The 12,309-nt window shown below is 63.1% G+C and overlaps 1 protein-coding gene across 1 annotated transcript in view; it reads left to right on the top strand.

Annotated features, from left to right (window-relative positions):
* Positions 1-661: 661 nt before the first annotated feature.
* OSBPL5 (oxysterol binding protein like 5) overlaps positions 662-12,309 on the top strand; it is a 53,675-nt gene continuing 42,027 nt past the window's right edge. The window contains exon 1 of the mRNA XM_045558478.1: positions 662-752. The gene's annotated coding sequence lies outside the window, so the exon portion shown is untranslated. The remainder of the gene's footprint in view (positions 753-12,309) is intronic.

Raw genomic sequence — 12,309 nt, 5'->3', positions numbered from 1 at the left:
CCAGGGAAGGGCTTCCCCGCTCCTATCTGGGGGTGTTCAGAGGAACTAGGAAAAATGTCTTTAGGTGCAAGAGGACCGGGGAGGGTCTAAAAAGGTCTCTGAGGGGGCAGAAGGGATGAGGGGGAACACAGGAGGAAATCCACCGGAGGACGCATTCTTAGCAAAAGAGCCCCGATGGAGAGGTGCAGTTAGAAACATGCAGTGTGGGGGGGTCCTTCTTAGCACATACAGGTCAGGGACAATGGGCTGGGGGTTCTGGGGTTCCCCTGTGTTCTGGTGGCTTCTGTGACTGGGGGAGAAAGTGTTACAGGTTCCTGGGCTCAGGAAGGTAGAGGCGGCACCTCACTCTGGCTAGCGTGGGCTGGGGCGTGCACCCCTAAACGCGGGAACCCCGGGAGGCTGAGCCCACTCGCCACTGTGCACCCCGCTCAGCCTCGAGGCCACTTTCAGCGGAGCGTCCCGACCCGTGGCCGTCTGGGTGCGCGCGAGCCCCGGAGCGCGCCAGGGTGGCCCCCGCGGCCAGGACCGGGGTCTCCGCGGCGCCCGCTCCGGCGCGGCCGATCCGCCCGGGTTTTGCGGCCGCCGCGCCCTGCTCCCTCCGCCCCCTCGCCCGCTCGGCCTCCTCCCGCTCCCTCGCTCCGCCTCGCGCGGTCGGATCCGTCCTCTGGCATTTCCTGCGGCCCGGCCCGCGCCGCCCGCGGAGCCCCCGCGCGCCGGGCCCGAGCCGGAGCTGGCTGCACCGTAGGCGCACGGTAGGCGCGGCCGGGGAGCGGCGGGAGGGCCGCGGGGGCCGGAACGTGCGGCGGGGTCCGGGGAGCCCGCGCCGCAGCCCCGCACCAGGGCCGGGGAGCAGCCCGCGGCCCCTGCCGGTGCCAGTGGGCGTCCGCCCGGGCGGCGGGCCGGGGAGCTGGGGGCGCCGGCGGACGTCCCGGGCCGAGCGGGTCGGCGCCCGGCGCGTTGTGGCGCGGGTGGGGCCCGTGGGTGGGGAGCGGCGCGCCCAGCCCGGCGCCCTACTTGGTGGGGCTTAACGAAGCCGGAACTGGAGGGAGGGTGGCTGGTCCGACCGCCACAGACCCTGGCTAGTGGCGGGGTCTGCGTCCCCAGCTCGGCGGACCCGGGGTCTGGAAGGGGCTGGGGGACGCGCGTCCGGATCGGGGTCTGGGATGTGGGGTCTGGCATACCGACTCCCAGCTTGGCTCGGAGGGGGCCTGCCTGGGTCCACAGAGTGGGGGCCTGCCCTTAAAGATATGGAGCCTCAAAAATTGTTGGGAGGACTTGAGTCTCCAAGAGGGTCTTGTGCACTTGAGGACTCCCTGCGGTGGGGGAGGGTGGGACGCGCAGGTGGGAGGCTGGAGGTGGGCAGGCCCTCCCGGCATGGCAGGGGCCCAGCCTGGGCTTCCCAGGCCCTGTCCTCCCGCCTCGCCCCCCCACCCCAGCCAGCTGGGCCGTCTGCTGTCAGTTGCTGCTGGAGTTGGGGTTTTGGTGGCTCCTACCGGTGCAGACAGGTCCCCCCAGGGAGGAGGCAGCTCCTCTGCCCCTCATCATCCTGGGGCTGAGCTGGTCTGGCCTTGCTGGAGCAGCTGGGTGGATTTCTTCTCTTTGGCCATCTCAGGGTGTCACTAACTTGCCACTCTCTTGTCTACCTAAGATGTAAGTTATGTCTGTCCTGCCTGAGCCCCCTCAAGGTGTCTTTTACAAGCAGACTTCTGTGACTGTTCCTTCTCGTTCAGCCCCCGCCAGGGGCCGGTGGCACATTGGGGCCTGGAGAAGTGGGTGCAGCCTTTGGGGCTGAGCGTTTGCACTCTGGAGTCCGTCTGCACTGGGGCAAATCCAGGTCCCAGACTGAGGAGAAACCCTGTCCCTCCAAGGATCACGGGCCACCACCCGTCTGTCTTTGCTGGGTGTTCACCCCACTTCCTTGTTTATGCAGGGCCTTGCTGTTCCTTGAACTTGACTGGGCAAGAAGAGCCGAGGGCTTTGCAGGTGTGAGGCAGGTGGGCGGCGGGGTGGCCCGTCAGTGCTCCAGCTCTGCTCTGCAGTCTATTGTCTGCTGCATGTGTGTGAGGCCGGCGGGGTGCCCAGGAGGCAGGCTCTGCGTGCGTCTGTCTGGTCTGTCTTGCCGGGCTGTGTCAGGAAAGGTGACAAGGCAGAGCAGATGGGCAGCCGCTGCGGCCTGCAGGCCCAGGCCTGGTCTCAGAGAGGCTGCTTGCAGGCGTCTGGGCGTCCAGCGCAGGCTCCTTCCTAGGCTCAAACTGGGCCATGAATCAGCCGAGTTCCGAGCACGCTCTCTCTGCAGAATGCCGGACGCAACAGCCCCGCCCCCACCCCGCCCGGGAGTGTACTGACTACGCTGGGAACGTCTGGGATCAGTTTCTCGGCTGCAATCCCGGCTTTGAGCCCCTGTAGTAATCTGACATGCTACACCTGGCGGGGGGGGGGAGGAAAGAAAAACTCTGACAAGCCAGTGGTGTGAAGATGGTTGTGTGTCTGTGACAGCTGTTTTGGGGACTCGTGCTCTCCCCTGACTCGGTGGTGAAGGCTGCAGGCATGTGTGCACACACACAAGGTACAGGTGGAGAACTTGCCCAGGGCGATGGAAGTGTGTCCTGCCCCTCTCCCCACTTGTCCAAGGGACAGGTGATTCTGTGTGTGTGGCCACAGCTGAGGAACAGTGCAGACCCAGCTCCCAGTCCTCCCAGAGAGGCCTGGCGACCGTGGAGCTCTGGCCCCCGGGGCAGGGGCTGTAGAAGGGCCGAGGTGCTAGGGGTGCACAGCACAGAAGGATCCTGGTCATCTGCTATGAGGGCAGCTGTCGGGTGCAGATCCCACCGTGGGTCTGTGCTCAGGTGGGTAGAAGTGCCCCAGGGTTGGCCGGGGAGCCCAGGTGAGCACTGTCGTGTGCTGGGGGCCAGATGTTGGGTGGTGCAGAAGGACAGTGCCATGGCCCCTGATGGTGACAGGCACGCTGCCCGGGATGTCCTCGTGCTGCTCATGAGTGCCGTGAAGGAGCAGAGGATCGTTCTTGGTGCCAGATTGGCCTCATGACTTACCGAGCCCGCGGCTCAAGGAAGCAGCTAAGGATGCAGTCCCTGGGCTGTCAGCGTCCCTGAGGGTTTTCCGGCCCTGGCCGCACTGGGTAACTGTAGAGATGTGTGGGCGGAGAGCAATGCTTCTGGGTGCGGGATGGGGAGGGGACTTGGACTTTGGGTTGAGTTGTTCTCTTAGCATGGCAGCTGTCCCCAGCCAGGCCCCTGGGGGCCTGTGCACAGGGTGTGAAGTTGCCTTGGGCCCACATCTCAGTTGAGGGGAATGGGCCCCAGCTGTGTCCCAGGACCAGGGCTTGAGATGAGGGAGGAGGGAAGCGGCCCCAGCTTGGAGTTTCTGCCCAGCAAAGAAACGGCAGAATTAGCCAGCCAAGGCGAGGGATGTTGCAGGGCCAAGGTGTGGGGCAGCTGGAGCTTCTTCAGGGACCGGCCAAGAGGGAATCTTGTGACAAGGAGTACAGACCTAAGGGTGCAGAGAGAGGGCTTGGGAACCACCCAGTCAGGCCCCGTGGGTGGCCTGGGGCCATCAGAGCCTTACCGTAGTCATCCAGGTTCTGAGCGATGGCCCCTGCCACTCAGGACATGAGCATCGTTGGTGGCTTAGAGGGCTCTAGAACACCCTGAGGGCTTCTCTTGTAAATATCAGAGCCACCCAGGCTGAGAGCAGATGCTTGCTCGCCTCCCAGCCCACCTCAGCCAGCTCTTCCCCCGTGCGGCCTCCACGCTCCCCCAGCCCACTGGCTCCTGCCTGGAGGTCCACGTCAGCCGCCCAGCGCTCCCTTTCTTGCCCCCCCAGTCCTGCTGCTGCCAGCAGCCAGCATGATCTTTAAAAAGATAAACCACATCGTGTAATTTGCCTGCTGAGAGGCCTTCGAGAATCGCCCTGGGTCTCAGTAAGTCCGGGCCTTTTTCCAGGCCCCATGGGGCCGAGACGCCCTGGCCCTGCCCACCTCTCCCTGCCTCCTTGCTGGCAAGGATCTGGCCCTGGGCCCAGCTCTTCCTACCCCAGGGCCTCTGCTCTTGCTCTACCCTTTGCTGGCAGCCCTTCCCCAGATCAGCACGTGGTGGGCTCCATCTAATTCGGGCCTCAACTCAGACGTCACTTCCCTGAGACCCTCTGTTTCTGACCTAAACTACCCATTCTAAAGTATCCTGGGTTGCTGAGTTTTGACTTCTCTTTATTTATCTGAAATGAACTCAATCTTGTGTTTGTTTAATTGAATGACTTTATATGGGAGGAAGCAGTTGGGCCAGAGCCAGGCTCACAGTGGATGCTGGTGGCGAATGTCATCTGTCACCCTTGACGATTGCCTGAATGTCTGTCTGGTCAGGGCTGTGTTCCCCAGGCCTGGCACACAGTAGGTGCTCTGCACTGTCTTCACCCCGGCTCGCCAGACCTGACCAGAGAGTTTCCCTGGCACCCTGGGATGGGCAGGGCGTAGCTAGCATGCGGCCCGTCCCTAAGGTCCGGTTGTTTCTGAATTAAGAATGCAGCTCACAGAGTGGCCTCACTTCCGGGATGCCTGCGGTTTCACGTGGTGAACGCAGGTGGACTGCACCGGCACAGGTAGCCCCTGGGACCCTGGCTGAGATGAAGCGACCCCTGGAAGTGCAGGCTCAACAATTGGACAGTTCCCTCCTGCAACACAGATTTCTAGAAAGCTTAAATGAGAACATGGGGAGGGGATGTGGGGGATACCCCACCCCGCAGGCCGCTGGCCGGGCTGCCCTCTGGACCAGTCTGGGGTCACCTTCCCCTCGCCCAAGGCGGGGGAGTTTGGACACCCAGTGTAGGCCGCAGGGGGCCTTCGGAGCGTCCCAGCCCAGGAGGAGCGGGCCTCTGACAGTGCACCCCCCACCCCGCCCCAGTCCGGAGGGAGCGGGGCCTTCAGGCGCGCAGGGGCTGCACTGAGAGCGCTCGGTGGCCGTGCCTTTGTCCCTTCCCTGGCTGGCTGGGCGAGGAGCCCATTCTCAGCCTCTTCCACGCTGGGGACGGGCGCGCAGCAGCCGTGGCGCGGTGGTGGGATTGATGTGCCCGTCTATTGGGGTGAATACGGCACGGGGAGGGGGCGGGGATCGGTTAAAGGGCCAGGGTCGGGGAAGGGCGGGGCTCCGCGCCCCACTTCCGGGCTGCCCGCGGGATTTCTGTGCCCAACTACGGGGGGATGCGACGGAGAGTCAGTTACGGGGTGTGCCGTCGTGGGCGCCGTTCACCGCAGGGCGACGGGACTTGACCGCCCCGTCTACTGGGGGAATGCGGCGTGGGGGTGGGGTCGCCTAAAAGGCCCCGCGTCCTGCTCTCTGGGCTGCGCGGAGCAGGGGGTGGGAAGGCCAGATGCCCTCTTACAGGGTGAGCCTCACTCCCCGAGCCCCTGCTGCCTCAGGAAGTCACCAAATCCTGCGGGATTCTGGCCAGAGCGGGCAGAGACAGGTGGGGCCCCCTTCTGGAGGGGCAGCCCCGGTCCTGCCCGCCCGATTGCTGGGGGCTCTCAAGGCCACCAGACACAGACCTGGGGGCTCTGGGCAGGGAGGGGCCGGGCAGACCGGGGACCTGAAGGCCTGGCCAAGGGAGGGGCTGCGGGGATTCTTCCCCGGCCAGGAGTTTCTTTGACCCCTAAACCTCTGTTTCCCTGTCTCTAAAATTGGGCTCAGCCAGCAGAAGTCCCAAGATGGTTTCGTAGGCAAGCGTTGGGTCAACATTGGATGTCACTTGGGTGCCTGGCGTAGCTCCTTAGCCCACCCTGCAGCTGTCAGTCGGGGCTTTCCAGCTCCAGCCACCTTGTCCCCTGGCCCAGACAGTCCTGGGCCACCCCAGCCTGCCGTGCCCTGGCCCTGCCCAGGTGGCGGGGGATCCAGGTGGACCCTGCCTCTGGGAGACCCTCCCTGCACCGCCCCGGCCCCCTCCTCCGTCCAGAGCTCAGCTTTGGTCCCCAGCTGCCCTGAGCCATCTCCTCCGTGAGCAGAGCCCCAACTTGTGAAGGGACAGCCAGTCCCTGGGACGCAGTTAGCTTGTGCCTGGGCTTCTTGCATCTGGGCCCCTTGAGCCTCCTAGCCTCACCTGTAGAGCAGGGATCACAGCACAGGGCATCGCTGCGCGGATGCCAGCCAATGAGATGCCTGGCCCCGGGCCTGGGGGAGCCGGGGCGCCTCCATCTCTGGTTCCCACCCTCTCACCCCCCACACTCCCTGCCAGCCAGCGCCTCGCGGGTCGGGACCAGACCTCGTTAGTCCAAGGCTGGGTGCTGTGGGCAGGAGCCCTGGGACAGACGTAGTATTAAAGCTCAAAGATGAGCCGCAGGTGTAGGCAGTAGATCCCCGGAGACCTGAGAGCTCCACCCCGAGCCCCCAGCCACGACCTTTAGAACCTGCTCTGTCTCCTGGGCGAAAATGGACCCACAAGCCGAGCTTGGTCCTGAGTGTTTCATTCTCTGTGGCTTTGGAGCGTGTGCACACCCTGGCCTGTGCCTCTTCCTCCCCACCCTGGGCTGTCCCTCAGGACAGTGGTCTGTGGTCAGCCTGAGGGCTCACGATGTCCACCAGGCTCCCATTAGAGAGGGAGGGAACAGGGCCCAGGAGACGGCAGAGTCATTGTGCTGTCCCTCACTGGGCCTCAGTTTCCCCATTTTTAAGGTACCCCGTCCCTGACATTCCTCCCCCCCCCCCGGCCAGCAGGTCCCAGGCTCCTGCACACGGGCGATGGCGGGGCGGGAGCTGGGAGGGAAGCGTGGGCCTCAGAGCTGCCCGTGCATTCCCGAGGCCGGGACCCGCCAGGAACTCTGTCCTCTGCCCCTGCTCCTCGAGCTGTTTTATGTCTTGACGATTCACGCCAGGTTTTATGCAGCAAAGCTTTCTGGTAATTTTTAAAAGTTTGAAAGCTGAGACTGTGATTGGAAATCTCTCTCCTTCCTTCCTCCCTCTCTCACGCACCCACGTGCAACCCCAGAGAGGCCTCCTGCGTGTCACCAAAGCTCGCTGCGTCCAGCTTTTGCGGCGCCGTGTCCAGAGGCAGGTCCTGCCGCCGGAGGGGGTGCCCCACTTTCCCACACGGCCCCCCCCCGTGCCCCGCTTCCCTGCCGTCCCGGGGTGGAACAGGGCTTTTCAGACCTGAAAGGCAGGTACCGTGTGGGCAGCAGGCCCGTGGTGCTTTGTAGGGGCACGTGGCATCCTCTCCTCTCCTTGGGGCAGAGGAGGAGAGCGGCCAGCTTTGAAGGGAACCCTCACCCACTCGGCGCCCACGCGCTTCCACTTTGGGTCTGGCTCCCGCAGGAGAGCACAGACTCCCTCTTGCTCCGAGACCTAGATTCTGCCTCTGAATGGCACACCTGTCCCCAAAGGACAGGTCCTCAGAGGGCAGGCTGGGCTGCTGGGCAGAGGCAGGGCAGTTGGCAGCAGGAGGCTGGGAGAGTTAGGGTGTGAGGAAGACCTGGGAAGGGAAGAAGGCGGCCCCAGTGTAGAACCCAGAGGGTGAGGCCCCTGGGGACAGGGCCTGGTTGCTGGTCCTGTCTGAGTGGCCACTGTGGGTCATCCTTGCTGGCCTGGCAGCCAGGCTGTCATGGAGAGTCCCCAGAAGGGGAGACAGAGGTGTTCCCTGTTGGTGACTGGCACCCGAGAGGCAGTCTGGGGTGCTTGGCCTGGGTGTGCTGCTGAGAGCACGTGGCTGCCGTGGCCAAGGCCACGGTGACCCCTGCCCTGCCTTCCCTGCCACCTGAGTGCTACCTGCGGGCTCTCCTATGCAGACTCTCCCCGGTGGTGGGTGCCCACCAAGAGCCAGCGCCCGTCCTCCCAGGAGAACTTCCTGGGTGCTGCGAGCCTGGTGGGCGTGGCTGGTTCTTCTTTTGTCCCAGCTACTCAGTCCTCAGCCAGCCGGGGCCGCGGCCGCCCTCGTCTCCGCTCTCTGGGGCTGCAGGGTGCCCACCCTGAGTGATCTGGAGGGGCAGGAAGTGTCCAAGCGGCCCCCACATGCAGCACAGGGCTCACCTGGGGCCCCCCAGACATGGAGCCTGTGGGCTGGGGCTGTCCATCACTTCACTCCGTCTTAGCAGATGCCCTTCCCTGGCCTGGAAACCCTTCTCCTGTCTGCATCCGGGGCGCTGACTCGGTATCCCTGGCAGGGCCTGGCACCTGGTGGCACGCAGTGACTGCCCGATTGCTTAGCCTCCCTGGGGTCTCGTGGGGCCGGCACCTTCCCCTGGAGCCCTGTCCCTTCTCAGTGGCCTGGCCTGAGTCGGGCCTCGTCCCTGTCTGCCCCCGCTGCCTTTTATGGCCCAGGGTCTCTCTGCTCCTGGCCCCAACTCCCTTAGATCCGGGTGGCAAAGCCCACTTTTCCCTCCCACTGGCTCGGGAACTGTCACTTGCTGCTTCCCTCGGGGCCAGTGAGCTGCTATGTGTGTTTGGGTGTTTTGCGAGAGGATCCTTAGCTCAGGATGCTCTGGGCTGTGATCCCTGGAGCAAGTTGGTTTAGGTCCTGCAAAGGGGCCCCTCACTTTCCAGCCTGCACGGGCTGGGGGCTTTCTGCCCGGGGGGTCCCCGTGGAGTAACCCATCTGACCTCGTGGACGTTGAGTGAAGCAGTAGTTAGAATGTGGGCTCGGCAGTCAGCAACGGGGTGGGAATCCCTGGGCAAGTCCATTAAGCCCCAGGCCTCGGTTTCCCCAACTGTCCAATGGCTGGGGCTGCTGCAAGGACGTGGCGGGAGCGTGGCCAGGCCACGGCGGGTGGCAGCCTCCGCCAGCCCTCGCCTGTGTGGGGGAGCCTGCGCTGTCAGAGCCGGGAGCGACCGCCTCCTAGCGTTGGTGAAAACTGTGATTGATAATTAATTGTTGTGAAAGGTTTAAAGACAGGAACCACATAGAAATAACAGAACCAACCCTGGCCTCGTCACGGTCCGAGCGCTTGCCTGTACTTGCTTCAGGTTTATTTCGAGGCCCCGGTGGGCCAGGCCTGAGCCTCTGCTCCTGCTCTTGCCCGGGGAGCCCCGTCCCGGGTTTCCCAGTGAACGTCCCCGCGGCCGCTGGGCCTGACTATATATGGACGAATCTGTAAACACCCGCAGCTCCTTGCAGACGTCACATGACCGCCGAGGTTCCGCTCATGTGCTCTCTCTTTCCCATCTTTCAGTCTAGAGCAGTTCCTAACAGTAATCCACAGCCTTCTGCCACCTCTTTTTACCTGTGTGGTTCCATATTCCTTGTTCATTTTCCTTGCCTTACAGACGTAAATCACAGTTTATTTCCATCCCGTGGAAGGACATTCCGGTTGTTTCCATTCGATCCTTGAGCAAGTTCTGTGTTCAGGTCTCCCTGGCACAAGTGAGGGACGTCCTCTGGGGTACTGGCCTTGAGTGGGGTCCCAGGGCCCAAGGGGCTACACGTCAGCCCGGCTGGAGGCGGCCAAGCCCCTCCTGCGGTCAGTTGCCGGCTGTCCTGGCCTCGGGGGCCCCACTGTGTCTGCCTGGCTGTTGTCCGGAAAGGTGGCAGCTCTCTGCTCTCTCTCCCCCTCAGAGGGGGGCTCTTCCCTGTCCCCCCTGGCCTCAGAACAGGGCTGCAGGAGGAATAGTTGCCCCCCAGGGGTGCACGATGAAAAGATGTTTGGCAGGGCCCCCCAGGGGTCTCTCAGCAGCCAACATGTTTTATTAATTAAAAGCAAAAGGCTGGAGGCGGACGGCTCTCCTAGCACTTTGTGAGGCCAAGGCGGGAGGATCACTTGAGGCCAGGAGTTTGAGACCAGCCTGGGCAAGACAGTGAGATCCCTATCTCTACCAAAAAAAAAAAAAAAAGAAATTCAAAATTTAGGCAGTGTGGTGGCACCCACCTGTGCTCCCAGCACCTCAGGAAGCTGAAGTGGGAGGATTGTTTGAGCCCAGAAGTTGGAGGCTGCATTGAGCTGTGATCACACTACTGCAGTCCAGCCCGGGCAACACAGCCAGACCCTGTCTCAAAAACAAACAAACAGACAAAAATATATATAGGCTTGAAGCTGAGGCTGTGGGAACCAGGAAGGGTGGGATCAGAGCCGGTGACAGCACAGCAGCCGCATGGTGCAGACACGCGGTGCGTGGCGTGTTGCCTTGCCGGAGCCAGGCTCAGGCTCGCAGCGGCCGCGTCCCGGGCTGATGACATTTCCACGCAGTCAGGTTGGGTGGGAGCAGAACTGCTGGCGTGGTGGTTACTGCCCTGGTCATCCGGTCCTCTGGGCCTGGGCGCAGAGTGCCGCTGGTGAAGCCGGGGCACCAGCTGGGAAGTGGCTGCGTCTGCCAGGCTGAGCCGGTGTCCTTCCTGGGAGAGGAGCACTGTGGCACTTCCAGGTGAGGCAGAGAGAAGTCCTCGTCTCCCACGGGTGCTCGGGGCTGACCTGTCCACGCGGGGAGGCCTTGCCGTGTGGGGGCGCCAGTCCGCTGGGCTGCCCCGGTCAAGCATCCAGACGGGCAGCTTCAGCCAGGGACGTTTGTCCCTCTCAGTCTGAGACCAAGGTGTCTCGGGGCTGGTTCCTCCCAGGCCTCTCTCCTTGGCTTGCAGACGGCGTCTTCTCCCTGTGTCCCCAGGTGGCCGTCCCTCCGTGCGTGACTGTGTCCTCACCTCCTCTTCTCCTGCAGACACCAGTGCTATGGCTCAGGCCACCCTCGTGGCCTCATTTTCAGTTAGCCTCCTCTGGAAAGACCCGTCTCTGAACACCGTCACGTTCTGCGGTGCTGGGGGTTGGGGCTTCAACGGATGGGTTTGGGGGTACACAGTTCAGCCCTCACGGTGGGCAGGGGAGCGGCCAGACCCCCCGCGGGCCCCAGCACAGTGGGAAGACTTGTCGGTGGATTCTGTTCTTATTTCCCGTGAGGACGGAGCGTCTGCGGGGTGTGGGATTTTGACGTGATCAGAGCCCCTCGCGCCTGTGCGTGTGGAGATGTCCCCGGATTTCACCCCTTTCAGTCGTGACTGTTTCATGGCTGCCTGGGGGGCCCTGGCCCCACGGGGACCTGGGTGAGCTTAGAGACCCACACTCGGTGGGCACATCGTCAGAGCACACTCGCCCCCAGACCACGTGCAGTCACTGTGTCACCTGCGGGTGGCCACCCGGTGCATCCCACCCACAGGGCCACACTCCCTCTGACAGATCTGGGGGCTGGGCCTGTGCCCTCCAGCGCAGCCCGCAGACACCCCCACAGCGGCCCTGCGGGCACCAGACGTGGCCTTTCCTCCCAGGGCGGGTGGAGAAGGGGATGTTGGCTCCGCTGCCTGCGTGGTTCCCAGGTGCAGACTTGCTGTGTGCAGAGCGGGTGACAGGACCCCTGGCTGGGCCGCCCCACCCGGCCGTGCTTACGTGGAGTCTCTGGTCCCCGAGCTCTGCTGAGAACAAGCGCAGCAACAAGGGGCAGAAAGGCTGTTCTGAGCTGCCGTGGTGGCCAGGCGGGTCACTCGGGTGTTTTCCCGACTTGGGGCTGCGCCCCCTGCCCGTCCCCCACCGGCAGCCCCGTCTCAGTTTGACGAAGGGCCACAGGCAGTAACTGTCCTCCCGCCCTGTTCGTCATTTTTAAATTGTTTTCTCTCTAGTGTGCGGAGAACATGACGTTTGTCTCTGGTGGCCACCCGTTCTCCGGGCAGCCCCGTTCAGCTGTCCTGGGGCCTCGTCACGCGGCCGCCGGGAGCCACCCGTGCAGCCCGCGGGGCTTTCCCAGACTAGGGCAGCTCGTCCGGCTGATGGGCAGGTCGTCAGCAGCATCTGCCGAGTCCCATCGAAATCTCCCCAAAGTGCATTTCACGCAGCCTTAAGGCACAAATGGGAGACAGTTTAGCCCTTTTCCTGGTGATGTGGGTCATTGCAATTAATTTTGATAATGATTAAAATCTATTTTATTGAGGCTTTTTAAATGACTTATCTCCTTTAATCCTTAAAACAACCCTGTGCCTTAGGTTCTGTTTTTATCCCCACTTTACAGATGGGTACACTGAGGCCCAGAGCAGTGGGGAGACCTGCCCAGGGCTCCCACCGGTGCCCGACCGGCTCGCATCGGGGACCCCGGACCCCTGCTGCCCAGGGGGTGTCGACCGTGGGCTGCTTGTCCCTCTGCTAATGCCCGACTCCTCTTCAGCTTCTTCCTGGGGGACTATCAATTATCATTTCCTTTTTTAAAAACCCTCGTTTCTCCTTCTGGTCCACTGTTGTCTAGGAAACCAGATGGACGAGCTCGTTAGACGTGTGTGCAAAGCAGGAGCGGGCGGTGCCGAGGGAGGCCTGGGCTCCGTCCGTGCTTGTGAGCAAGACCTCTTTTTTGAGGC

Source organism: Lemur catta, chromosome 7 (assembly GCF_020740605.2).
Source record: "Lemur catta isolate mLemCat1 chromosome 7, mLemCat1.pri, whole genome shotgun sequence".
Lineage (NCBI taxonomy): Eukaryota > Metazoa > Chordata > Mammalia > Primates > Lemuridae > Lemur > Lemur catta.
This window is presented reverse-complemented; position numbering and strand designations above follow the sequence as displayed.